Here is a 27055-nt window from a genome sequence, read left to right as displayed (position 1 = left end):
CTGTCCCTACGTGCCCAAAGGCGAGCTGGCGGGGAAGAAGACCAGCCTGGCTCAACAGAGAATTGTGGCTTGAGCTTAGGAGAAAAAAGAGGGTTTATAATCTTTGGAAAAGTGGACAGGCCGCTAGGGAGGACTATAAGGATGTAGCGAGGCTGTGCAGGGACAAAATTAGGAAAGCCAAAGCTCATCTGGAGCTCAAACTGGCTACTGCCGTTAAAGATAACAAAAAATGTTTTTATAAATACATCAACACAAAAGGACTAAGGAGAATCTCCATCCTTTACTGGATGCGGGGGGAAACTTAGTTACAAGAGATGAGGAAAAGGTGCTTAATGCCTTCTTTGCCTCAGTCTTTAGCGGCAATACCGGTTGTTCTCTGGATACCCACTACTCTGAGCTGGTGGAAGGGGATGGGGAGCAGGATGTGGCCCTCACCATCCACGAAGAACTGGTTGGTGACCTGCTACAGCACTTGGATGTGCACAAGTTGATGTGGCTGGATGGGATCCACCCAAGGGTACTGAGAGAACTGGCAGAGGAGCTGGCTAAGCCACTATCCATCATTTATCAGCAGTCCTGGCTATCGGGGGAGGTCCCAGTCAACTGGCGGATAGCAAATGTGATGCCCATCTACAAGAAGGGCTGGAGGGCAGACATGGGGAACTACAGGCCTATCAATTTGACCTCAGTACCAGGGAAGCTCATGGAGCAGATTATCTTGAGAGTCATCATGCGGCACTTGAAGGGCAAGCAGGCGATCAGGCCCAGTCAGCATGGGTTTATGAAAGGCAGGTCCTGCTTGACGAACCTGATCTCCTTCTATGACAAAGTGACGCGCTGGGTGGACGAGGGAAAGGCTGTGGATGTGGTCTACCTTGACTTCAGCAAGGCTTTTGACACCGCCTCCCACAGCATTCTCCTCAAGAAACTGGCTGCTCTTGGCTTGGACTGGCGCACGCTTCACTGAGTTAGAAACTGGCTGGATGCCGGGCCCAAAGAGTCGTGGTGAATGGAGTCAAGTCCAGTTGGAGGCCAGTCACTAGTGGCGTTCCCCAGGGCTCGGTGCTGGGGCCGGTCCTCTTTAATATCTTCATCAATGATCTGGATGAGGGCATTGAGTGCACCCTCAGTAAGTTTGCAGATGACACCAAGCTAGGTGCGTGTGTCAATCTGCTCGAGGGTAGGAAGGCTCTGCAGGAGGATCTGGATAGGCTGCACCGATGGGCTGAGGTCAACTGCATGAAGTTCAGCAAGGCCAAGTGCCGGGTCCTGCACCTGGGGTGCAATAACCCCAAGCAGAGCTACAGGCTGGGAGATGAGTGGTTGGAGAGCTGCCTGGCGGAGAAGGACCTGGGAGTATTGGTGGATAGTCGGCTGAATATGAGCCAGCAGTGTGCTCAGGTGGCCAAGAAGGCCAACGGCATCCTGGCTTGTATCAGAAACAGTGTGACCAGCAGGGCTAGGAAGGTGATCGTCCCTCTGTACTCGGCTCTGGTGAGGCCGCACCTCGAGTACTGTGTTCAGTTTTGGGCCCCTCGCTACAAGAAGGACATCGAAGTGCTTGAGCGGGTATAGAGAAGGGCGACGAAGCTGGTGAGGGGCCTGGAGAACAAGTCCTATGAGGAGCGGCTGAGGAAGCTGGGCTTGTTCAGCCTGGAGAAAAGGAGGCTCAGGGGCGACCTTATTGCTCTCTACAGGTACGTCAAAGGAGGCTGTAGAGAGGTGGGGGTTGGCCTGTTCTCCCACGTGCCTGGTGACAGGACAAGGGGGAATGGGCTAAAGTTGCGCCAGGGGAGTTTTAGGTTAGATGTTAGGAAGAGCTTCTTTACAGAAAGGCATACTTTAGACATTGGAACAGGCTGCCCAGGGAAGTGGTGGAGTCACCATCCCTGGAAGTCTTTAAAAGACATTTAGATGTAGAGCTTAGGGATATGGTTTAGTGGGGACTGTTAGTGTTAGGTCAGAGGTTTGACTTGATGATCTTGAGGTCTCTTCCAACCTAGAAATTCTGTGATTCTGTGTAACTGGCTGCCATTTGTATGTATATTTAATATAGATGATAAAAAGTGAAATAGAAAATTTATTTTTCAATTATTTGATTTTCACAATGGTTGTGGATCTGCACCAGCAGCTGTAATACCACCTGAGTGTGATCTTTACTAAAGGTATTAGTAAGGTGTAACAGAAATGATTTCCAAACACTGCCACTGAGCTTAAAAAGGGGGAAGAAAGTAATGCCCTACAGTTTTCCCTAAAGTTATACCCTTGAGTTTTCTAAGATATAAGGTATCACTTATTTCAAAATAGTTTTTCTAGCTCTAACATCACTTATCACACATGAACAAGCCATGTACCATGAATATCATGTAACACAATATTGCCTATAAATTAATACCACTTCATTGTATGGTTACAGTGTGTGGTGCAAAGAAAACTTAACAAGCCTAAGATATTTCTTCAACATACTACATAAGAGTCATGAAGTGATGTATTATGAAGGACATCAGATATTCTAAATCACAATTTACATGAGCATAAATCCTTACAAAGCAAGGAAATTGCATGTCCCTCTCCATAGATTTCTTTAAATTAATTTGGAAAAGAGTTCCTGTGGTAGGAAAAAAAAAAAAAAAAAAAAAAACACCTTTTTAACAAAAAGAGAAAAAGAGTAATATAGTAACATATAAAGGATTTTAAATATGGGAAGTAAAATGTTGTATATTTAGGACTTCATATATATATACTTCATGTATATTTGTTGTATATTTGTAGGACTGGCAAAGCAGCAACAGACACGCAAATACTCAGAATCTTCATGCAGGTTAATACAATGTAATATATATCATGTGGGTGCCTTGGATTTCTCCCGAGAGGATACCAAATTAAGAATAAATTATTCACTGGCATGCATTTTGGAGAATGATCTCACATGACTTACAGGCAATACCCCTGATTAAAGCATAACAAGGAAAAATGAAAGGAGACTTGATAGACATGACTCTCAGAATCATTGGGCACACTGTTTGAAACTCCTATGTTTTGGGGACTTTTTTTTCTTATATTCACTCAGAAGTGGCTTTATTGCTCCCTAATTTCCAGCAATATTGGGGACACAGTGAAGCAAATGGGGACAATGTACCCTTAGTTCTATTTTCTATAGATATTATTATCATCCTGACTTGAATACACTTCAACCAAAAGCCAGTTTACTGGGGAAAATGAGAAATACTATACTTTTCTTTTAAAAGATAAAACTGTACTGAAAAAAACGGGTATACAATAGCTACAACATTTAGATATTTAAAACATACAGTCCTGTAACAACAGATTACAATATATTAAATACTGATACAGGAACAGCAAAGAGCAACAAGGAAACAACTGAACCTGTTTTATTAGGTATTGTCTAATTCTGTATTATAGTAATATATAAATCAACACCTTGTGTTTTGTTTTGTTTTGTTTTGTTTTTTTCACTCTGAAAACTTAGCTCTTTATTTGATCTTTTTCACTTATGGTATGGTTTTTACCATAATAGTTGCTAACAGCCACTCGACTATATACTATACTATATCTATTCTGCTCTTGTGAGACACCACCTGGAGTGCTGCATTCAGATCTGGGGCCCCCAAAACAAGAAGGACACGGGCTGTTAGAGTAGGTCCAGAAGAGGGTCGTGAGGATTATCACGGGGCAGGAGCACCTCCCCTATGAAGACAGGCTAAGGGAGTTGGGGTTGTTCAATCGGGAGAAGAGAAGACTTTAGGGGCACCTTATAGCAGCCTTCCAGTACTTAAAGGGGGCCTACAGGAAAGCTGGGGAGGGACTCTTGTCAGGGAGTGTACCAATAGGACAAGGAGTAACAGCTTTAAACTAAAAGAGGGGAGATTTCAATTAGATATACAGAAAAAAATATTTGCTCTGAGGGTGGTAAGGCACTGGCACATGTTGCCCAGAGAAGCTGTGGATGCCCCATCCTTGGAAGTGCTCAAGCCCAGGTTAAACAAGGCCCTGAACAACATGTTGTAGTGGGTGATGTCCCTGCCCATGGCATTGAGAGGGCTTTAAACTAGGTAAGAAAGGGGATGGGGCTGAAATAAGGCTTGTTGGAGCTGTGCCAGGGGGAGCAATGGCAAGGCCGGGGGATAAGGCAGTGGCCCAACTGAAGTGCATCTACACTAATGGGTAACAAACAAGAGGAGCTGGAAGCCATCGTGCAGCAGGTAGGCTGTGACTTGGTTGCCATCATGGAAATGTGGTGGGACCACTCTCATGACTGCAGTGCTGCAATGTCTGGCTATAGGCTCTTCAGAAGTGACAGACAGCAAAGAAGGGGTGGTGGTGTGGCTCTCTACATCAGAGAGTTTTTTGATGTTGTGGAACTTGAGGCTGGGAATGATAAGGTTGAGTCCCTAGGGGTTAGGATAAACGGGAAGGCCAACAAGGCTAGCATCCTGGTGGGGGTCTGTTATAGGCCGCCGAACCAGGATGAGGAGACAGATGAGGAATTCTACAGAGAGCTGGCAGAAGCTGCAAAATTATCAGCGCTTGTTCAGTGGGGGACTTCAACTTCCCAGTCATATCCTGGAAGCACAACACAGCCCAGAGAAAACAGTCTAGGAGGTTTTTGGAGAGCATGGAAGACAGCTTCCTGATGCAGCTGGTTAGTGAGCCTACCCGGGGAGGTGCCCCACTAAACCTCTGTTCACAAACAGAGGACTGGTGGGAGATGTGGTGGTCAGGAGCTGTCCTGGGCAGAGTGACCACGAAATACTAGAGTTCTATATTCTTGGCAAAGTCAGGAAGAGGATCAGTAAAACCTCAGTCGTGGACTTCCATAGGGCTGACTTTGAGCTGCTGAGGACACTGGTTGGTAGAGTCCCTTGGGAGGTGGTTCCAAAGCACAGAGGAGTCCAGGAAGGCTGGGCACTCTTCAAGAAGGAAATCTTAGGGGCTCAGGAGCAGTCTGTCCCCACGTGCCCAAAGATGAGCCAGCGCAGAAGAAGACCAGCCTGACTCAACAGAGAATTGTGGCTTGAGCTTAGGAGAAAAAGGAGGGTTTATAATCTTTGGAAAAGTGGGCAGACCACTCGGGAGGACTATAAGGATGTAGCGAGGCTGTGCAGGGACAAAATTAGGAAAGCCAAAGCTCATCTGGAGCTCAAACTGGCTACTGCCGTTAAAGATAACAAAAAATGTTTTTATAAATACATCAACACAAAAGGACTAAGGAGAATCTCCATCCTTTACTGGATGCGGGGGGAAACTTAGTTACAAGAGATGAGGAAAAGGTGCTTAATGCCTTCTTTGCCTCAGTCTTTAGCAGCAAAACCAGCTGTTCTCTGGATGCCCAGTACCGTGAGCTGGTGGAAGGGGATAGGGAGCAGCATGTGGCCCTCGTAATCTATGAGGAAATGGTTGGCAACCTGCTACAGCACTTGGATGTGCACAAGTCGATGGGGCTGGATGGGATCCTCCCAAGGGTACTGAGAGAACTGGCAGAGGAGCTGGCTAAGCCACTATCCATCATTTATCAGCAGTCCTGGCTATCGGGGGAGGTCCCAGTCAACTGGCGGATAGCAAACGTGACACCCAAGAAGGGCCGAAGGGTAGACCCGGGGAACAATAGGCCTGTCAGTTTGACCTCAGTACCAGGGAAGCTCATGGAGCAGATTATCTTGAGAGTCATCATGCGGCACTTACTGGGCAAGCAGGTGATCAGGCCCAGTCAGCATGGGTTTATGAAAGGCAGGTCCTGCTTGATGAACCCGATCTCCTTCTATGACAAAGTGACGCGCTGGGTCACTTTGTCATAGAAGGGGTCACTTTGCGACGAAGCTGGTGAGGGGCCTGGAGAATAAGTCTTACGAGGAGCAGCTGAGGGAGCTGGGCTTGTTCAGCCTGGAGAAAATGAGGCTCAGGGGTGACCTTATCGTACTCTACAGGTACATAAAAGGAGGCTGTAGCCAGGTGGGTATTGGTCTATTCTCCCACATGCCTGGTGACAGGATGAGGGGGAATGGGCTTAAGTTGTGCCAGGGGAGGTTTAGGTTAGATCTTAGGAAAAACTTCTTTACAGAAAGGCATACTTTGGAACAGGCTGCCCAGGGAAGTGGATGAGTCACCATCTCTGGAGGTCTTTAAAAGATGTTTAGATTTAGAGCTTAGTGATATGGTTTAGTGTAGGACTTGTTAATGTTAGATCAGAGGTTGGACTAGGTGAACTTGGAGGTCTCTTCCAACCTGGATGATTCCATGATTCTGTGAAGTTCAACAAAGAAAAAGGTTCTGCTTCTGGGATAGAGCAATGCTCTACACAGGTATACAATGCGAGATGAGTGGCTGGAGAAAGGCTCTCTGGAAAGGGAACTGGGTGTACTTGTTGACAACAAGCTCAACATGAGGCAGCAGCATGCCCTGGCAGCCAAGAGGGCAAATGATATTTTGGAATGCGTTAAACACAGCATGATCAGCAAAAGGTCAAAAGAAGTGATTCTTCCATTATATGTACTGTTGGTCATCCTCACCTTGAATATTGTGTGGAGTTCTGGGCATCATAACATAAAATGGATGTTGAAAGAATCCAGAGGAGGGCAACTAAGCTGGCAAAAGGGCTGGAAGGTATGTCTTTTGAAAAGAGGCTGAGGACACTTGGGTTGTCTAGTCTAGAGAAAAAAAAAAAAAAAAAAGCTGAGGGGTGACCTCACTGCTCTCTTCAACTTCCAGAGGAGGGGAAGTAGAAGGAGGTGTCAGTCTCTCCTCCCTGGTAAATGAGAACAGGTTGTGCCTGTCCCCTGGCACAAAGGAGATTCAGACTGGACTTTTGGAAAAAGTTCTTTACTGTGAGGGTGGTCAGACACTGGAACAAGATTCATAGGGATGCTGATGCCCCACTCCTCTCAATGTTCAAGAGGCATTTGAATAATGTTCTCAACAGTATGCTTGAACTTTCATTTAGACCCGAAGTGGTCAGACAGTTGGACTCAATAATCTTCACAAGTCCCTTCAACTAAGTTTTTCTATTCTAACAAAAGAATGCACGGTATCTTGGGCTTATGATAAAAGTGATTGCAATCACAGAAATATAGATATATTTTATCTTGCTGAGGTAAAACATACCTAAGAGTTTTTGAAGTACTTTTGAGAAAAAAAAAAAAAATTCTAGATAATTTCTATGGTGTTTAGTCTTGGCAACCTTGAAAGCTTCTTAAACAGTACATATTAATTCTCTGCTAATACTTTTTAGTTTTTAGCAAGTTATTCAAACAATTCAGGGAGGGTAGTTACTTATCTGTTCCAAGCAAAATATCAGAACAACTAATATCATAAATCCAGAGTAATTTCCATTAATTGTGGATACAGGGAACAAATATGCATTATTACCATGAACTTACTTTAAACACATCTTGTCAAACCATCTGCTGTATCAGTTTTGTGAGATTTCAAATGCTATTGATAAAGATGACATTATAAAATACTTTTGATATATATTAGGCTTCATATTATGTGCATAGTAAGGTGATAAAATGATACAGAGTCAGCATGCTATATGTTTTCAAAAGATAGTTTACTAAATATTGGAGCAACCTATGAAGGGCTGTCATGAATTGTCTAACACTGGATCAAGAATGTATTGCAAAATATATGATCCATTTTAATACGCCACATTTCAATCACATTTAGTTAGACACAATGTACCACTTAACTCAGTGAAGTCTCATGGTCTGCATCGTGCCACATATCAGACTTGATTACAGTGTTTCTTCTGTCTTTGTAATGTATGATACATTAATATCTAGAGAATTAGGCAGTTTTATCTGATGTATGTCCGATTTTTTTTTTTTTCATGTCCAGACTTATGTGACTGCATTAAAGCAGCCTAAAAAGTTACCATAGTTCAATGTAAAAATCTTTCTTACATATAATAATTCTTTATATAAGATAATGTTGTTTTCAGAAAGATGAAACCTTCAGTATACCTTCCAAGTTACTTAGCTTCAGAAAATGGGAACTGACTAATACAGAATCTTAATGGAACCAGTTGCTCCCAGTAGTAATTTGCCTCTATCAAGCAGAAAATCAATATTCATAAAGCAATTTGTGTTCTGATACATTGATAACCCTAGCTTCATCATGAGTAACTATTTCAATTGCTTGATTAGAATTTCATTGTGTATTTATCTTTATGTTAAATCTTCCTGTAATCTCAAATTTTTTTATTTATTTTATTTATTTTTTTTTAAAGCACATATTCAAACAATTGATTAGGAACTTACTGCATTTTTTATATACATATCCTAATTATATTATGTTACAAATATTGGAAATGCAAAACATTTATCATAAAAGTGAAGTGAAAAATTTCATCCAAAATTTGTGTAGCATTTCTTGAACTAATATTTCCAGAGAACTTGTATACAATAAATCCTTGACAAATTACAACTCTCTAAACATTTTTAACTGAATATTTATTATTTTTTCAATATAAGCACTTTGCTATCATACAGCCTACAGGCGATAACTTATTTCTGTTCAATAAACTTTATTATACTGTGCATAAGGCTCAGTGAAGCTCCAAAATTCAAGCACCACTATAGTGAAATAATATAGTAGAGAACCCATCTTTTGGCATCCTTCCAGTAACAACAGAGTGGAAGAAGAGTATTGTCATATTACTAAGTCTTTTGGTTTTCTCACTTTCATGTCTATTCACATTTTCTTATCCTTCTTTTTCTAGAGGGAAATAAATAATAATAATAATAATAATAATAATAATAATAATAATAATAATAATAATAATAATAATAATAATAATAATAAATAATAATAATAACAACTATAAATAATAAAACAAATGGTAATGGTTAAGAAAGAAAGGGCTCTAGTACTCAGACTCAGGAAAGACAAACATATATTATTTCAACCTGTCTTTCTCTTTCTCTCTGCCATTAATCATTCCCATCTAGCTCATTGTCTTTATATATTGGATATTGCTTAGAGCAATTACCAGTATTTAAGCTTTTAAAATATCTAGTACATTTATTACCAAAATAGATAAAAAATATATACATGTATTTGTTTTTTGAGCATATAATGAATTACTGTAAAATTGCTAACTTATCAGAAATAATTCCTCTCACCTAAATTTCGATGTCTGCATGTAGATAACTATGCATGACTCTATACCCACTCTTCCATTACCTCAAGTTGAGATTTGGTCATGCGGTCATCTGGAAAGATTTTCTGCTCATCTGGAAACTTTAGTACTTGTTTGACTGTACATTTATTCACAGAATCGTAGAATCACAGAATGGTTTGGGTTGGAAGAGACCTAGTTCCTACCCCCCCACCATGATCAGAGACACCTCCCAATGCACCAGGTTGCTCAGGGCCTGGTACAACCTGGGCTTGAACACTTCCAGGGATGGGGCATCCACAGCTTCTCTGCGCAACCTGTGCCAGTTCCAGTGCAATGCTCAGAGCAAAGAATTTCTTCCTAATATCTAATTAAAATCTCCCCTCTTTTAGTTTAAAGACATTACCCCTTGCTTCACTACACTCCCTGACAGAGTCCCTCTCCACTTTCTCATAGGTTTCTTTTAGGCACTGGAAGGTATTCAGCCCTTGATTCTACCCACTGAATTGATTAAGTTGCTGATCACTGTAATGGGAACTTAAACACTTCAAATATTTCCATCCAGACTAGAGACACCTCAAATTTGACAAAATGAATCCCACTCACAATATTGAAAAAAAAAAAAAAAAAAAAAAAAAGAATGCTAGTAGATATTTTAAGCAATATTTCTCAAGTTTGTGCTGAAAGTGAATTTTGCAGATGTTATTTAAGTAGCATTGGAAATATCCTCTAAGAACATTCACTTATATTCTAAGAACATTTACTCAAACATTAAGTTTCCATTTCACATGTTGTACAAAGGTTATTACCTGAGTACTGGGGCATTTTATTAGTTTTTGCACTGCAGCATAGCCGCCCAGCAATGAGACTGTTCTTCTAAGGGCTCCTCCTTTACATAGCAGTTTTTTCTGTGTCTGGCCCATCTCTTCTTCCTGTTTTGCTATGTGATTTTCATGGTTTTAAAAAATAAAACAAGTCAGATTATATGATATAATTTAGATGTTTTCATTCCTGCCAAATCTTTCTGTTCCTATTTAAAGAAACATTATATTACATTAATTGCTCTGCTCATCTTAATCCTTTTCATTCTTGCTTATTAATTTCAGGGATGCAAATTATGACCAATCAAGCCACATTATTTTTTTTAAAAACTGTGTCAAGTTAAAAGTAAAAATCAATAAACAAACAAACAAAAGGATATTCATTTCTATAAATACATATGTAAGAGAAGGCAGCTGAGAGAACTAGTTCTCTTGAACTTTATCTGGCCTTATCAATAACTATGATTTAAACCAAAGCTCCAGAGTGGGCAAATGAATTTGGCAAACTTTCAGCCATATATACCAAGATTCACTATACAATACCCGGCTCCTGTGAATACATTTCCTTATTTGTTCTTTTGATTTTGTTCTTCGCATACGTTTCTTCAAATGGTATCCATTTTTTATCTTGATACCAAAGACAAGACAATTTACTATCCTGTAAATCTTTACATATAAAAATCCATTTATATCCCAGAATACATAAAAAATACAAACACATAAAAAATCTAGTATTAAAAATAAATAAATAATTCCCCCCCCCATTTGAAAATGTAAAATCTCTTAATGTAATGTAAATTCTTTAAAATTTGTTTTAAAAACATTGGGGTACATTAAGGGACTGTAGAAGAAAAAACTCCAAGAAACTCATTCAGCCAGTAAGTTTACCAGCCCTATAATTCTCAGGAGCTTATGTTCATAATTTAAGAATAATTCCCAACTAAATAAATCCCCAAGCCCCAACTGTTCTATCTGACTCTCCTTAGCTTCTCTATCAAAAAAAGTGGTGGTTTTTTTCAGTTAAATATACAAGTAGAAATGCCATAACTCTTCAGAATTTGGGCTGGATTCTGTAAGGTTACATAAAGATACAGCTTAACTTCTGAATTTTCCCTGACATACTGTGTTCTCATTTCAGATTTTTGTCAGCTGTTTTTCTGACAAAGATTACTTCAAAATATTTTCCAAAATTACTTTTCCCCAAAGTGTGAAGGCTTACCAATTCCATAGGGTTGGCACCATAGTTTTTATTCTGGCCAAGAAAAAAAAAAAAAAAAAAAAAAAGCATAATTAGATAAAATATTACAATTCTTCTTCTTCTGGAAGAGATATAGCCTTCCAGTTCTTTATCTTCTGGAAGAGATATAGACTTCCAGTTTCTTGGACTATTTTAATAATAAAGTGTCATACTCAGAGACCAGGCAGATACTGTGTTCCTTTTCTTACAGTGAGGAAATAAGCTGGTGGTTGGAGATAAACTTTTGTTAGGTGTATAAGTGAATATTTTCAATTGTTCTGTAAAGACTGATCAGTATATTTTATGATAGACTAGCTAAGATGTTATTTTCTTTCCTATACTTTTCAGCTTAGTGTTTGAAAATGTGGCTTTAAAAAAAAGCTACAGAAAGCTATTTCTCTGCAAATAATTAATATCTGTTAATATATATATATATCAGAAGGAACAGTTGTCTATTGCATAACTTAGGTGTATTATCTAACATTGTTCTAGTCATGTAGGTCTCAGTGTTGGAGTGTATCACTTGTGCAAACTCAGGATATCTTGAATACCTTACTATATATACCTTACTGTATATTATGAAACCTCACCTTCTCAGAATACTCAGATCCTCATCAGAATACCATATTCATAAAAACTTTGGGTTCATGGGAATGAGAGAATAATTGTGGGATCTATCTGGGTATTTTTCAAGAAGTCATTATCAAGAAAACAAGTTTTTCATTACTCACTTGGCAACTGCCTGGTAATTACCTTTCCAAAGAAAGCAGGATTTTTATTTATTTATTTATTTTATTTTATTTTATTTTATTTTTGTTAAGTATGTTAAGTATTAAAAAAAAAAAAAAAGACCATAGCAGAGTATGATGATCATGTCTGAAAACATTCCCGGTGTCTGTTTCTATGCATACCTGAAACAGAACCTCTAAAAACGTGCTTCAGGGGTTGGCTGAGCCTTATTAGGATATTTTCTAGCCTGTAAGGAAATAGACAACTTGTTCAAACAGCCATACTGCCAAATATCATAGAGTCAACATCTACACGACAAAATAAAATAAAATCCTGTTATGAAGGTAGCCTAGGAATCAGAAAGAGTATGTCTACTTGCTTCCATACGCTACATTTCCTTTTCTGGAGTTAGCTTTACTAATTAGTCCACTACCATGACAGTACATCTTATAGAACTTAAGCAACCACAGTCACCACAGTCACAGTCACTGTATAACACTCCACTCCAAAATATGGAAAAGCTAGATCACTTCTGCTAACCACTTTATGTGGTTTGCCTTTATGCATTTCTCTTCATGAAAAAAGTAATAGTAGATGTAGATACTATGACAAATATTGTTTACACTGTGCAGTGATGTAATTGCCACACAAACAAAAAGAGTTGGCAGAAATTTTTATGTAGGATAGCAATAAACAAACTTGCATTCCATGAATGGCAAAATATAATTGGTGCAAATCTCAGTGAAGAAACAGATGTCAAATAGTCATAAAGCCCAGGCCAACTTTTCGAAGCAATAAAACAAGAAGATGAGAGAAAACCAACCAACGTCTGTCAGATCAAGGAAACACCTTTGATTAAAGTAATAGTTATATTTGACTTTTTAATATTTTTCTCAGTAGACGGTATTAAAGACGTGTGAAAGGTGAGCAATCCATAACAAATATGCTTCCAATGAAGGAGAATATGTGAGGAAGTTACTGTGGGTTGTGAGCAGCATTCCATCTCAGACCTTGGGCAGTAAATATAAATACTTTATTACTTCTTGTTTAGCCACTGGTATAAGCAAACTTAAGTAAGTATACTTAAATCTGGCAACAGACAAAGTGGAAGGATTTTAAACTCTTGTTTTTCATTAACAATGAAAAAACAGCAAATTTACTATGATGTAGATGTATCAATAAATGGGGAGCTGGTATTTCTGCAAGTCAAACATGAAGAGTCAGGGTAATGGTAACAGATGAAGAAAGTTCTCATCCAAATAGATGGATAAAATTATGGCAAAAGTGGCTTAACATACTCAGAAGTAAAGAAGAACAATGAATAATAACTAAAAAAAAACAAAAACAAAAACAAAAACAAAAACAAACAAACAAACAAACAAAAACCTTAAGAAATATTATCTTTTTTGTCTTTTTTTTTTTTTTTCCCCTTGGGGGAAGGTTATTGTATTTTTTTGGGGGGTGTTACTATATTTTCTATTTTTTGTTTTTTGTTTGCTTTTTAGATAAACAGACGTTTGGTTAAATTTAATATAACAAATCTGACAACGTTATATAAGAAATTTTTGTGCCATAAAATCCACAGATTAAATTTTGCTTTGTAGCTGCAAAGAAAGAAGCAAAGTCATTCAGAAAAATTGGATTCAAATAATGTTCAACAATATGTCTACCACAGAACATTCAATTCTCCTGAGAAATCTGTAATGACAAGGATGGACTTAATATTGTCATGTCCTATGATAAAAGTTTGTACTTCAAATTCACCACCTGACTTGTAAGACTCATGGAACCATCTACCAAGAATTATTCTACAAATCAGGATGTAAAGACAGATCCCTGGAAATACTGAAAATAACTTCTGGTTAAAGGCATTAAGGATTTTTCGAGTCTTTAAGGGCCTTGAGGTTGCCAGATTTTGAAAAAGAACACATATTGCCACTATGAACTCTGATGACTAAAATATCCATCTGAAAGAAAACTGCAAAAGAATTTAAATGAATTAACTTTAAAAAATCATAAAGAACCATGACATCTTCTAAAGCAGAACAACACATGCAAAATAAACAAGCAAAAGGAAATGAAAGAAGCAGCTCTTGGTTTTAGAAGAATGGCTTTTACTGACAAAAATGACAGACGACGAGTCCTTTCCATACAAATTTCTGAGTAAAATATTGAAAGAATTCAAGAACAAGAACAGGACATTTTCCTTGATTTAAAAATATTTTAAAATTTTACATGCTATCACAGACTGTTGTCCTCATAGATGCATAGGCATACAATACAACTCTGAAAATTATAAGCAAGTGAACATTATATTTTATGTCAAGTTTAAGTTTCATACATTAGGGATTGTACTTGTTATTTTCAAAGTTTCAGTTCATACCTATCAGCCAAAAAGCCTGTGCTTGCTCTCATCCATTTCAGCAAGATGGTGTTGATCGTCCATGTTGATCTATCTTCCTCTATTGGCAGGATGGTAATATCATGGCATATCATTGTGCTGCCTATCAAAAAAATTTCCAACATAAGACACAGTTTTAAGTTGCTTAGAGCTTTGTCAAACATAATTTGTTTATGTTGAAATTCGTCTCACCAAGTTTTTGCTCAAGGCCAAATTATCTTGGAAAGTTTAAATGAAAATAATCCAGTCATTTCCAAGAATGAGATTAAAAAACCTATGTGTATGTATATGTGTGTGAATACAGAAAGAGAGCAACAGAGCATTTACCTTAAAGTTCAACATTAATTCTGTTCAAAAATTCTGATGTCTTGGAGATAGGTGGTGTCTTGCTATTGGTATTTATTATCCTGCATTTTTCCTGGCTTGTACATGAAAAAAAAAGAAAAATAATGGCTAAGAAAATTTTTCAGATAGACTTATATTGATGCAGTATACCTTAGCCTGACTGGCACAAGGTGGCCAAAAAAATAACAAAAATTACATCCCTATTAGAGAATGTGTCTGCTTGCCAAATCATTGTCTGACCTCTGAAAGTCAGACAATATACCAAGCCATGAATCCTTTTTCAGTTTGAAAAGTATTCATAAGAAAAAAGTGAATCCATTTTTACTTTTTAGTCTGGGTGCCTCCTGAAATCTGCTTGGCTTGGAAGCAGGTTCTGATACTGATTTCTAGTTTTCTTGCAGAGTAGTCCTAGCAAAAGACCACAATATACCATGATGTAATCAGATCACGCAAAGCTTTTGAAAATGCTGTAGTGCTAGGTGTAACACACACACACAAAAAAGGAAGCAACTTTTTTATATAGCAAGAATTTAAGATGCTACTCATCTTAAATTAAGTGTGTTGAATCTGAGGAGAGATCACTCACTGAAAATACTTCAAAAAAAAAAAAAAAAGTAATAAATAATATGATTAGAATAAGAGATGGAGTGAAAGCAAAGTAGAAATGACTGGTTCACAGACCCAATAAGATAACACCCTGAAGTTATTGGCTACAGTGTATTTGCAGGAATGATTTTACTGTGTAAAGTTTTACAGTATAAAGTTTTCAATCCTGGCTGTGGTCAGGGTGTTTTAAAATGAATCCAGTAGTGGAATTTTCATAATACAATATCTCTGTTTCTCTGTGCCTCTGCTCTGCTCTTCATTTCAAGGGGTTTATAATCATCTGAGGGTAAAGGGAAAAAAATGTTAATGTAGAAAGAATATATTTACTTATACAAGTGTTTGGTTCTGGATTTTTTTGTCCATACTAAGAAAAAAAATAAAACTGAACTATTTGACAGTTTCTATTCATTGTACCCACAGAACCACAGGTTCAGTATTTTTTTATTCAGTATTTCAGTCATAGCTTTTTTTTTTTTTTTTGGTTATTATTATCTTTTAAATATGTGCTTCACTTCTTTGTCATCTGGCTCTGCCCCATGTTGGAATTGCTCTCTGCTGTTAATTAGAGGTGACTATGGTTTGATTAATCTCAAACATGTGTTATATATGCACAATATGGAAAACTGTATTCTATATTTTTCTACTTAAAACATGCTTGAATGTAATGGAAATAAGCCAAACATTTTTTAATGACTCAGGACCTAATCTTATCACAATGAACAATATGGATATGATCAAAATAAGACATTCTAATCCATCTGAAGTGTTAAAAGTTCACAGAAATATGCACTAATCATGTACAGTATTTCTCAATATAATACAAACAGGATTTCAAATACATCAATGCATACCATCTGAGCATCACTGCTATGTGTAAATCTTAAGTTCTCCATTTCTCTTTCCATTTCCACAAAGTTTTGTCTCAGTCTGACAATTTGCCTTTCCTGGTCCCACATTGTTGGCATTTTTCCCATTTCAGCTTTTTGAAGAGATTACTTACATTTCTCAGACCTAAGCAGCTAGCAGACAACAGCAACTAAAATATTTCCGTTCTATTTTATGTAGCTCTTGGTCTTGAAAGGTCTTTAAGAACTAGATAAAAAATGTAAGTGTGCAAATAAGATAATTTATTATGCCAGGATTATTCATTTGCTTAAATCAAATTTTGGAGTTAATTATTATACAAGTGATATAAAGAAAGTTCCTTACATAAGGAAAGTTATGCATATGATTCAATGTTTTCTGAGTTTAAAAGCATCTTTAAAAATCACTCCTAAAGAGAAAAGTAGTGAATACTTTATGTCACATTAATGTAAGTGCTTATGCACCTCCATGAAAATAAAAGTATTATGACTATTCACAAAAGTTCTGTAAGAACTTTCTGTAAGAACCTCAGACCATTCAAGACATTATTTTAAATAAGTTAAATCTAATAATTTTAATTAAAAAAAAAATAATTTCCTGAATGATTTTTTGATGTTGAACTTTTTTGTTATTATTATAATTATTATCATACAGCCTCCAATGGTAAATGAAATATAATTGTAATTAATTTTTCCTACAGCTGTATAAAAATCAATAAGTGTAAGCATCCCAAAAGAAAAGCTTGCAGTATGGCCCTCCAAGTTCCTAATGAATGCAAATAAGCTGACCTTTCTCTGACAACTAGGAATATTATTTTGCAATTTGCCATTGAAATTGCTGTAATCAGCAATTCATATTGCAAATATGGAACCAGTACTAGTTGTAAATAACTATTCATTATGGGAAGGGCTATCATAGAGCTACCACAGAGAACAAATTTTATGCTTTTGGGACTCAGTTCCTTAACATAGTTTGCTGAATAAGGCCTTCAAATAAAGCATGAACACTCTCTTTAAAAAGAAAACAATGTTTGAAATACTCTAGTTTTAATTCTTTTTGTTGTTGTTGTTATTATTGTTTGAAATACAAATATCTTGAAACGATGAGTTATTGCTTTCTGAAATTAACACTTTCCTCCCCACCTTTCCTTTAGAAGTGGATGTGAAATGGAAAGATTAAATTCAAAAACAAGCAAACAAACAAATAAAAAAAATAGGCTTTTGCATTTAAATGGGGCAAAATGTCCTTGAAAGTGCAATATTTCTCACAAAATTATATAATAAAACTGTGAAAAAATACAACATATATGAAACCATAAACTACTACAGTACTACTACATCTAGTATTTCTTTCTCATAAATACTTTTTAAAGTGCTGCAAAAATTAATGTAGAAGTGAAAACTATAGTGTTTTTTAAACATCTTATTTAAAAATAAATAAATAAATAAATGAAAAACCTGAAAAGGTTTAGTAGGAATTCAATTTTGGACCATTTGAAATAGATTCTTTCTAATGTTTTATACTTTCTATAAAACATTAAAAACATCTATGAAAATGTTATTTAAAACAAATTTGGAAGAATAATTCTTAAACAGGTTAATTGAAGCTGCACGTTGAACTCAGAAAAGCAACAGGATACAGGAAAAAAAAAAAAGAACGAAAGAGAGAAAGAGGGGAAGAGAAAGAGAGGAAGAGAGAATGCGGAAGAGAGAAAGAAAGAATACAATTCTCTGTTTTATCATTTCTAGTCAGCAAAATATCTTAAAATACATACGGCTGGAAAGTACTAGTATCAAATGAGTACCATTTTAATTAATATATTAAAAAGTCTTTTTTTTTTTTTTTTAAAGACAGAAGTTATTGAATTCTTCTAATTCCAGTAATATTATTAGTTATCTTTTTCTTATGTTCATGCTTTACAATAAGTAAATATCTAATTTAATAAGCTTTCAATGCTCAGGGATAATAGATCTAATATCACGTTTGTGTAATGTATGTGATATTTTAAAAGAACAGTCCTTTCTTGATGACATTTCCTCAAGATCTCTACTCTCATACTTGTAATTCTTTCATGTTCAGAATGAATCCCTGCTACATCTCACTCAATATTGATCTTCAAGGCATTTCTCCCAATCCTTTTCCCAGTGTGGTCACTGAACAGTATAAAGTTCAATAGGAAGATCAGCTGCTCATCCACTTTTTGCTAAAGCAATTTGTATTATGGATTTATTTTAGCAGTCTACAGTGGCAGTTGCTGTTTTTACTATTTAAATGCTTTGATTATCTGACCTTGCTTACTTTATCTTTTTAAGTGCTGTGCATGGGCTTTAAAGTTGATCAATAAATGGGGATTCCTCTACCACATTATGTTGAAATCAATCCTGATTTGTATTTCACTCTTATGAGTCCATCTGTCTTTCTTAATTTTATATTCTCTTTTCTTAAATAATTTTGCCTGCCACTGCTAATGCTTACTGTCATGTAGATTTCTGTTGCCATCAGTTTAGCTTTTCCCAGTAGTAACTATCCTGCCTGGGAAGACACAATGTATAGGATCATATTCTACACCAGGATGGTCATCTGATATATTATTGTTATTATTTCATTTATTTAATTAAGTATTTGTGTCAGAGGTACTCTGAAAGTCAATAAGCACAATTTTTCACTTACTTCAGGACTTCATTTTTGCAGTAATTTCATTTTTGCAGTAATTTCATTTTTTTAGTTTCTTAGCTATAACTTCATACTTCTATGTTTATGATTTTATATCTTCTGCATTTAAATCAAACTAAATAATAGAAGCTAATTAAAATTGGTCAGATTTTCTGTTCTCTCTGAGATAAACAACTAAAGCAATGTATCCACTTGGCCTTCAGTTATCCCTCAGTAAAACCTGGAATTCTACGGTTAAATTTGAGAAATAGAACTAGTCCTGAATTTGTGCAGTCTAAATAATTGCACTTCCTGGGGAACATTTTGCTATATAGAGATTTTTTTTTTAAATTACTATAAGTAAAAAATTTAAATATTTCAAATTTGTTTAACTTGCAAATTTAAAAATTTAATTTTCTTATTTAATAATGAAAATGTTTTCTGATAACTGTAAGAAGTCTTAACCTTGATATTTCAAAATAGAAAAGAAATAGGAAACTAAACATTAAATCAAGCAATGAAGTTACCATGCTATTCATGGAGTCTTGAACACTTAGAGGATTATCTACCTAGAACATAAAAAACTTACTCAATTACTACTTTAAGCTCATTTAAACATATCCACACATGTTTAGAAAAAAATAATATTATTTCACCCTTCTTTGAGTAAATCACATGCATGTGCACACACACACATAAATCACATTCATTTGAATTTCTGTTAAATTTATCTAAATTAACATAATCAGTCACTTCACCTACTTCCTATTATTATGATTCACTACCTAACATCTGTAATAAAGCATCACAACTACTAAATAAAATCATGAACAATAGTTATATTAAGACAGTTTTCATCTTCAATCTTGCAAACCTGTGAACAGACTTTGACATGTATATAAGGTAATTGGTTTCATGAAACTGTTGACATTCATAAATGCTTGAAAGACTGAGGCCTAGGAAGCCTTTAGGATGTAGGATGTGATGTTACTTTTCTCAATTTCCTAGATAATAAAGTCTTTCCTTGCATAAAAAGAATCTTACCTACTTTTTACAATTTTTCTAGTTCTTCATCTGACTGAGGCTGTTTCTGTTTCGACATTACTCCAGGTCTAATAGGCATTAGGGCCTTCAGTAGCTCCTGTTCTCCCTCTTTCTTTAATGCTGTTTTCTTAACTTAAAGTTGTTCACATTTTTTCTGAATTTTTAAGTGAAAATAGGAATTATTTCTTTCTGGTAAACAAGCTGAACCTTTAGTAATGGCTGGGAGCATTTCCACCTTAGTGGTGGCTCCATGAAGTGGAGCACAGTGGGATGTCTCTGATGAGAGGGGGAGGATAAAAGGAAACATGACCACAAATATCTTAAATATTTGTATACTTAGAATACATTAAAAATTAAATTTCAGAAAAAAATAAATAATGGCGTGACAGAGGTCTAAATCATACTAGCATCAGTTGCAACACATGTGAATATTCGGCCTATTTTGTGAAAGCTATTATTAAACTTAGTTTACAAACATGACCCAAGTGAAAGTAACCAAGTAAAGTATGAAAAACAGACAGGGATTTTTCCTACTAATTGTGTATGTGCATGAAAGAGTAATGTTTTAGGCATATAATTTAGAAAGCAAACCCATGCTGGGGAAAAAAATGCAACAGTTCTTTGCAAAATGGCATAATGCCACTTCTTTCTTTTCTGGAAATGAGTAACTTCAGAAATACAAAGTAACACTTTCTAAGATTCACCTACTTTAGACTTCAGTACATATACTTTTATTTTTTTAAATGATAAAAATTCAAATACTCCCCTTTTGGTATTCTTACAAGGAATTTTAGTAAATGCATGTTGTCACTCCTAAAAGTGAGTATTTTCTTATTCATAGTTCACTTCAGTTTTTCAGGGAACCATTTAATATTTTCTTTAAAAATTCCACTGACTACTATAATCACCTATATCATTATGGGACTAATTCCATTAAACACTTCTGGAATTTGGTGGTGTAAGGAACAAGGGTTGCTTTTGCAATGATCTTAGCCACTTAGAAAATAAAAATATATATAAATAAAAATAATAAAAAAGCAAAGGTGGATAAAAATTATTATAAGGTATTACACAATAGCATATAATCTATTGTGGATGAAAGGTTCAACTTATGTAATACTTACTAACATCACTTCTGAAGATTTTTCATTTTATTGTGACAGCAGAGGGAAAATTCTGAAGAATTCATTGCACCAAGTATTATGCATTTCTGCAGAGCACAGCTTAAAAGAGACAAGTCCATACTGTTTCCCTCAGGTGGGTAAATGTTAAGAGAGAAGAATTCAAGTTTCATGATGCAGCAGCACAAAGCTGGGAAGTGAAAATTATGTTGCAGCAGAGTCTTGAAAATATGACTGTAAAAGTTAATCAATAAAATGTCTATTCCTGTCTATTCACCAGAGGCCCCAGCTGCATAGCTTCACACAATCGATACTACAAATTATTACGATTTCCAGGTTCCCACTGGACATTCCGAACAAATCTTTCAAGTGTAACAGGCTTATATTGGAGGTGGGGGGGTGGGGCAGGTGTTACTTTAAGTTTATTTCTTCCAGAATCAGTATACAGTGAACAGATCTTGTGACTACTTAAAACATTTAGCTGTTTCCACCTGGAATGCATGCATTTTTGGCATCTTGTGAAGTTAGCAGGAAATATTTTTATTCTATTTTAAAACTAATTATTTTTATTTGTGTATCTAATGAAAATAATGCTCCTTTTATTATTTTTAAGCGCTCTTCAATCCCTTCTCTTTTTACCACTTCCAGGAGAAATAAGTTTTAATATATGATTTCATAATAAAGAAATAAAAACACGCAGAAATGGCAGAAATAGACTTTTCCTCTTAAAGGCCCCACAACAGCCATAACAGAATCTTAGTTCTCTGTGCAGTTTAAACCCATCAATTTATGCTGCACTGTATTTTTCGTTGTAAGGTCCTATGCTCTCACCTTGATACCAGATGCATTTGCCAGAATCACTAAGTAGGGCAGTAGGTAAAGTCCAGGACTGTATGACTCCGAAGAAGTCAGCACCAAAGGGATCCTGATTTACAACATGTGCTGTACCCTTCATAGTGACTGAACATAACCTTTATGACATTCCCTGTCCCAGAAGACCCAGGGGACAGAGATCCATTGTTCTTTCTGTCTCCCAAGGAACTGAGCACAGCAGATACTGACTGGCACAACATGTTTGTTTTCAGGTATACAGTAAAATGTTATTTTATAGGAAGACTTCAGCTTCTAAAATCTATATTTTATTTAGTTTTAAGAGTTTAGCTTTATTAGCTCAACTTAGTTAAAACTGTTGTTTTAAATCTACAGTGTTAGTTTTCTTAATTTGACAAATACTTCTCTATGATCCTGCAGTAATGTCATAGTACTCTTAACATTCAAGTATTACAAATTTAAAGTTAAAACTTAACCAATGTCAATAAAATATTTTAATAATCTATACAGTTATCAAAAAACTCCCATTGCTCAAAGTTCAGTTCCTGTACTAAAATAACAAACTTCTGAAGTTACTAAACTAATATATGAAATAAAATAGAAAAGGGTAGTTTAGTTAATATTTTTTTTGTTAATAGATTCATTCAAGTTTTGATTTTTTCACACAATGTATACTGTAAAAATGTAAAAACAAAAGTATCTCACAAAGTCTTCTAACATTTACCATTTGAATTTCTAGTTCAACAACAGAAAGACTCATTTCATTCAACTTTTGCAAGATTCCTTCTCCCTCAAATGTATTTCATCATACGATTGATCGGATACAGCTGGAATTTTCAATTCTCCCCTCCCTGCCCCCAACACCACCACCACCACTATCTCACAGTAAGTTACAACCAGTAGTCCTAGAAGTTTTTAACCTTTTTATTTTCAAATAAGTATCCACAGGAATTTGCATAACATGATATTTTGGCAACTGAGGAGTCGCTTGAAATGGTTAAGAAAACCTACTGTAGAAAAAGAGTCAAGCTAGGTTAGGAAAGCAAATCAGTGTCACTAGTCTCCCTAGAGAAGTAGTAGTAATGTCTTTAGAGATATAACTGGAGGTTGAAAACCACCAAGCTATTTTATTTAAAGAAATGAAGACACATTACTGAAGACAATGTTTTTGTTTTTGTTTTGTTTTGTTTTGTTTTTTTTTATGGACCTTTTCCCAGTCCTCTGCAAATAAAATTGATTTTAACCTTTTGACTACAGAAAGGGTGAAGCTTCAGTCTGAAAGTCATTTACACTGAGTGTAAAAATTACAACATTGTCATATTGTGATTTTAGACATATTATGTTTATTGCATCTAAACGTAGCAAACCAGAGGAGATTTGCTGAGGCAATCTTTGATGCTTGCCACAAATCTGAGATAAAATATTTAGCTTTGAGTGTTCAATGTACCACTGAATGAACAGACTTTTTCAGTCAAACTGTCTTGTATAAAGTATTCATCTGTGTTCTGTGATATTAAAAAACAGCTTGAGATTTTGTTTATAGATTTAACATTTTTTTAATATGACATTTGTAAGGATAGAGTAACAGTTTGCATACAATAAGGCAAAAATCAACAGAAGTGAATCATTTTTACCATACTCTAAATCATTGAATAATTAATCAGTTTGTGGCTCAATACAAAAATATATTTAAAATCATGATAATTTATAACTAAGAGTTATTGAAGATTAGTACTTTTTAATTAAATCTTGAGAGTTAACATTTAAGTTTATAGATATTAAATTATTCTGAGAAGAACAGAGGTATTTTTTTCAATGTAAACTTTTCTAAAGTACAGTATGTATTTTATTTATTTATTTATTTTAATTTTTTAGCAACCTCATATGTATGTACCTTGATGTTACCAAATTTCCTTTAATTTGACACTGTCTTGCTTAGAGACAGCTTCATTTAAAAATATATAAGGACAGTAAGGCCCACAAGTAAACTTTGCTCTCTAAAAAGAGGAAGATGAGAATACAATCAATATATAGGTAATAATTATACATATTATTTTGCTTCAACACTACAGAATCTTTTTCATTTCAAAATTTAAAAAGACTACTAACAACAATATTTTTAAATTCAATTTTTAAGTACACAATATATTTTAAAACATATTTTAACCATTTAGATTTAAAATTTAATTCAATAGTTATAGAAAATATTTATATTACATCTTACCTGAAAAAGTGTTTAACACAGTATACTATTAAAAGGATTTACTGTTTACTTTATGTCTTCTGCTTATCAAATACTGAAAAAGCAATAACTCACTTGTAATCACTAATTTCTTCTTCAGATGTTATAATATGTTCTCTCAGGGTCTTCAGCTCTGTCTGTGATTTTCTACTGTTCTGTTCTTGGTGAACTGTTTCTGCTATTTGCTCACTTAGCTGCTCTTGAGTTGCTTTCAAGCTGGATTCCATTAGAAGAAGTTTTTCATCTTGACTGGCAAGTTCTTGGGCTGAAAGATATATATGAAAAAAAAAAAAAAGCATTACATTTTAAACCCAAGCCAAGCGATATCTTTGTTTTAAATGTAATGCAGTGCAACAGTCTGTGAAAGCTGGACAAATATTGTTTGCAGGAGAAGAGCATCATTCTGTTCCCAAATCTTGAGAGGAATATATGCTACAAATATATTAAAACCTGGTTTAAAACTCTTTCCTTATATTTCAGTAAAGTTAAATAAAGAAACTTGGATTCAGTATTCTGCAAAACATTTAAACTGCTACCAAATATTACTGTATATACAGACATTCAGTATTTAGTTCATTCTAAAGCAAATAGCTATTGTTTTCATATAATGTAAATTATTCTGGAATTTAAAATCTCAGTTTTGAGACGATAGCAGTTGTTCTCCTGTTTCATAATCATAATGTATACTATTTAAGTTCAAAGTCTTCAATTTCATTATGGTACTTTTCTTTGTGTGTGTGTGTATTTTATTATTTTTATTTTTTTTTATTATTATTTTTTTGAATTACAGATTACATACATAGTAAAAACCCATTCGTTTCCAAGGTCATCCAATAGATGGCAATCTTTCCTTAGACCAAAAGAAACCAGATAGCTGTACGCTGCCAGCTCTCTCAGAAAAATAAGTGATTTAAGACAAAGACATTTTTCCTTTGTTCTTTGTTGACCATTTTCCTAAAACATATATGTACATAGGTTTTAATTTAAATATTTGACCCTTATTATATGCACGTATGAATTTGTGGGGAGGTATGGGTGTATGTGTACACACATATTTGTTTTTGTTCTGTAAATATACAGCTTCAGGTACATTCACACATTTAGGTACCAGTTTTAATATTAGATATACTGGAGTTGAACTGATCATTAAACAAGTACAACAGACATGTTATAGGAAGCATTCACATCAGTAGGTAATAAAATTATTTTGAAATTTGACAAGAGAGAATTAAAAAAAAAAAAAAATGAAGAAGCTTTTAGTGATCGCAATGCAGTAAGTACCATACAAGTGGAGTTCACATGATCATAAATAAATTAAAAAAAAAAAAAGCTTGGTTTTAATGTGTTGTAATATAATATTAAAGAGTGATAAGTACACTAGGCTTCAATGAAGTCAAGAAAAACAATGTTTTCTGGGCTTAGATGTATAGAATACTTTAAAGAATAACATTTGTTTTCTGTTTAAATGATTTTGCATTTATTGTCTTTAATGTCCAACAATATTCGCCTTGTGCACAAGAACAGCTATCATATCTATCTTTACAAACCTAGATCATCCAGAACAATTTATTTTTCTCTCTATATATTAAAAAAAAAAAAGCTTTGTTCTCTATGACCATAACAAAACCGCAATTCTTACAAAACAAGACAATAGTAACCATTTCTGTAAGCTAAAAAAAAAAAAAAAAAAAGTACTGTTTACAAATTATCTAAATTTGTGCCCAAGGAAAGTACACAACTGAGAAGAACAGCTAATTGTTTAACAAGTGACACATATGAGCCACAGCTCATCTTTACTGAATTTCAAGCACATCTGAATGTCTGTTAACTAATGAGTTAAATGTTTAGTAATGCCAACAAATGCTGAAATAACAATGTAGTCTAATAGAAAAACTTATTACAAGTTTTTGTTCATATATAAAAATGAGTTTTTTAAGCAATAATAGTTTTGGTGTAAATAAGCCTAAACTACCATAATTCAAAAAGAAATATAATATAAAACAAAACTGGGGCTTTTTGGACTCATTTCTGTCATACATTTGTATGCAAATTTCCTGAGGTAGATGGTCTCACTGAAAAAACATGACTCCTTATTTGAGTACAGTTAATTATCTGTGGGCTCCTAGTATTCAATCTGAGTTTGAAATCAAAAGAATGGTAAATATTTTACATGTAATACCTACCTTTTCCCTTTAAAGTTTTTCAGCTGTTGATTTATTTATGTAAAAGATAATCCTTTGTATGAAATGTATTCAAATTTCAGAACTTATTAAGTCACTGTCAAATTTATCTGAAATAACATTCTCAGTATTATCCATAAATAGATACTTAAAAATGTTTTTAAAGTTCTTAGAATTCATTTAGAGGTGTTGTCTGTTTTCTGGAGACCGAAGTACATTCTAAATCTATTTTATTTATACTGGTTTTGATTCGCAAATGGATCCAACAATGTATATTAGTATGTGCAATTAGTATATCAATTTAAACGTGCAAAAAGTCACTTAGTCACTGTTTTTAATAGCCTGTTTTAATTCACAGTGTCCTGGTAAAAAAGGGTTAAATTATTTTAAGTTTACCTATGCCTTGGACTTGAGCCTTGGTTGATCCCAAGCCAGAGGCGCTAGCAGCTGCATGCTTTATTTACAATCCCTTTGTCAGACTTACAACTGCCCCAGGCTATAACATAGTGTACCTAATGTTCAAACTGGCAGGTAATCTTATGTCAAACATACTTCTTTGATTTAAAGTGATCAATAGATTCTTGTAAAGAGGTAATTTCTCTGATGTTTCCACCTTGCCTTTCTTACAGGTGATTCACACAAAAGCCTGCTTATATGATGTACGAACAATAAACAGAAAGCTATAATCATGTTTTTTCAGATGTTTCCGGTGCACAACGATTTTGGATCAATACCCTGTGTAATACAATTATCTGCAATGATCTGGTTGTATTGAAAAAGAATTTGCAGCAGACCTCTAGGGGGTTTTATCCAGAAACACGTATCTGGCAATGTTGTGAATAGTGG

The 27055-nt window shown here is 35.0% G+C and overlaps 1 long non-coding RNA gene across 1 annotated transcript in view; it reads right to left on the bottom strand.

Moving 5' to 3' along the window:
- Nucleotides 1-24293, bottom strand: part of LOC137851217 (uncharacterized) — a 33415-nt gene extending 9122 nt beyond the window's left edge. The window contains exons 1-5 of the long non-coding RNA XR_011093077.1: nt 24105-24293; nt 14307-14427; nt 12106-12170; nt 11177-11209; nt 9946-10076 (exon numbers count right to left, since the gene is read on the bottom strand). This is a non-coding gene — a long non-coding RNA (uncharacterized lncRNA). The remainder of the gene's footprint in view (nt 1-9945; nt 10077-11176; nt 11210-12105; nt 12171-14306; nt 14428-24104) is intronic.
- Between the last annotated feature and the right edge of the window lie 2762 nt (nt 24294-27055).

This window comes from Anas acuta, chromosome 2, assembly GCF_963932015.1.
Source record: "Anas acuta chromosome 2, bAnaAcu1.1, whole genome shotgun sequence".
NCBI classification, from domain to species: domain Eukaryota; kingdom Metazoa; phylum Chordata; class Aves; order Anseriformes; family Anatidae; genus Anas; species Anas acuta.
This window is presented reverse-complemented; position numbering and strand designations above follow the sequence as displayed.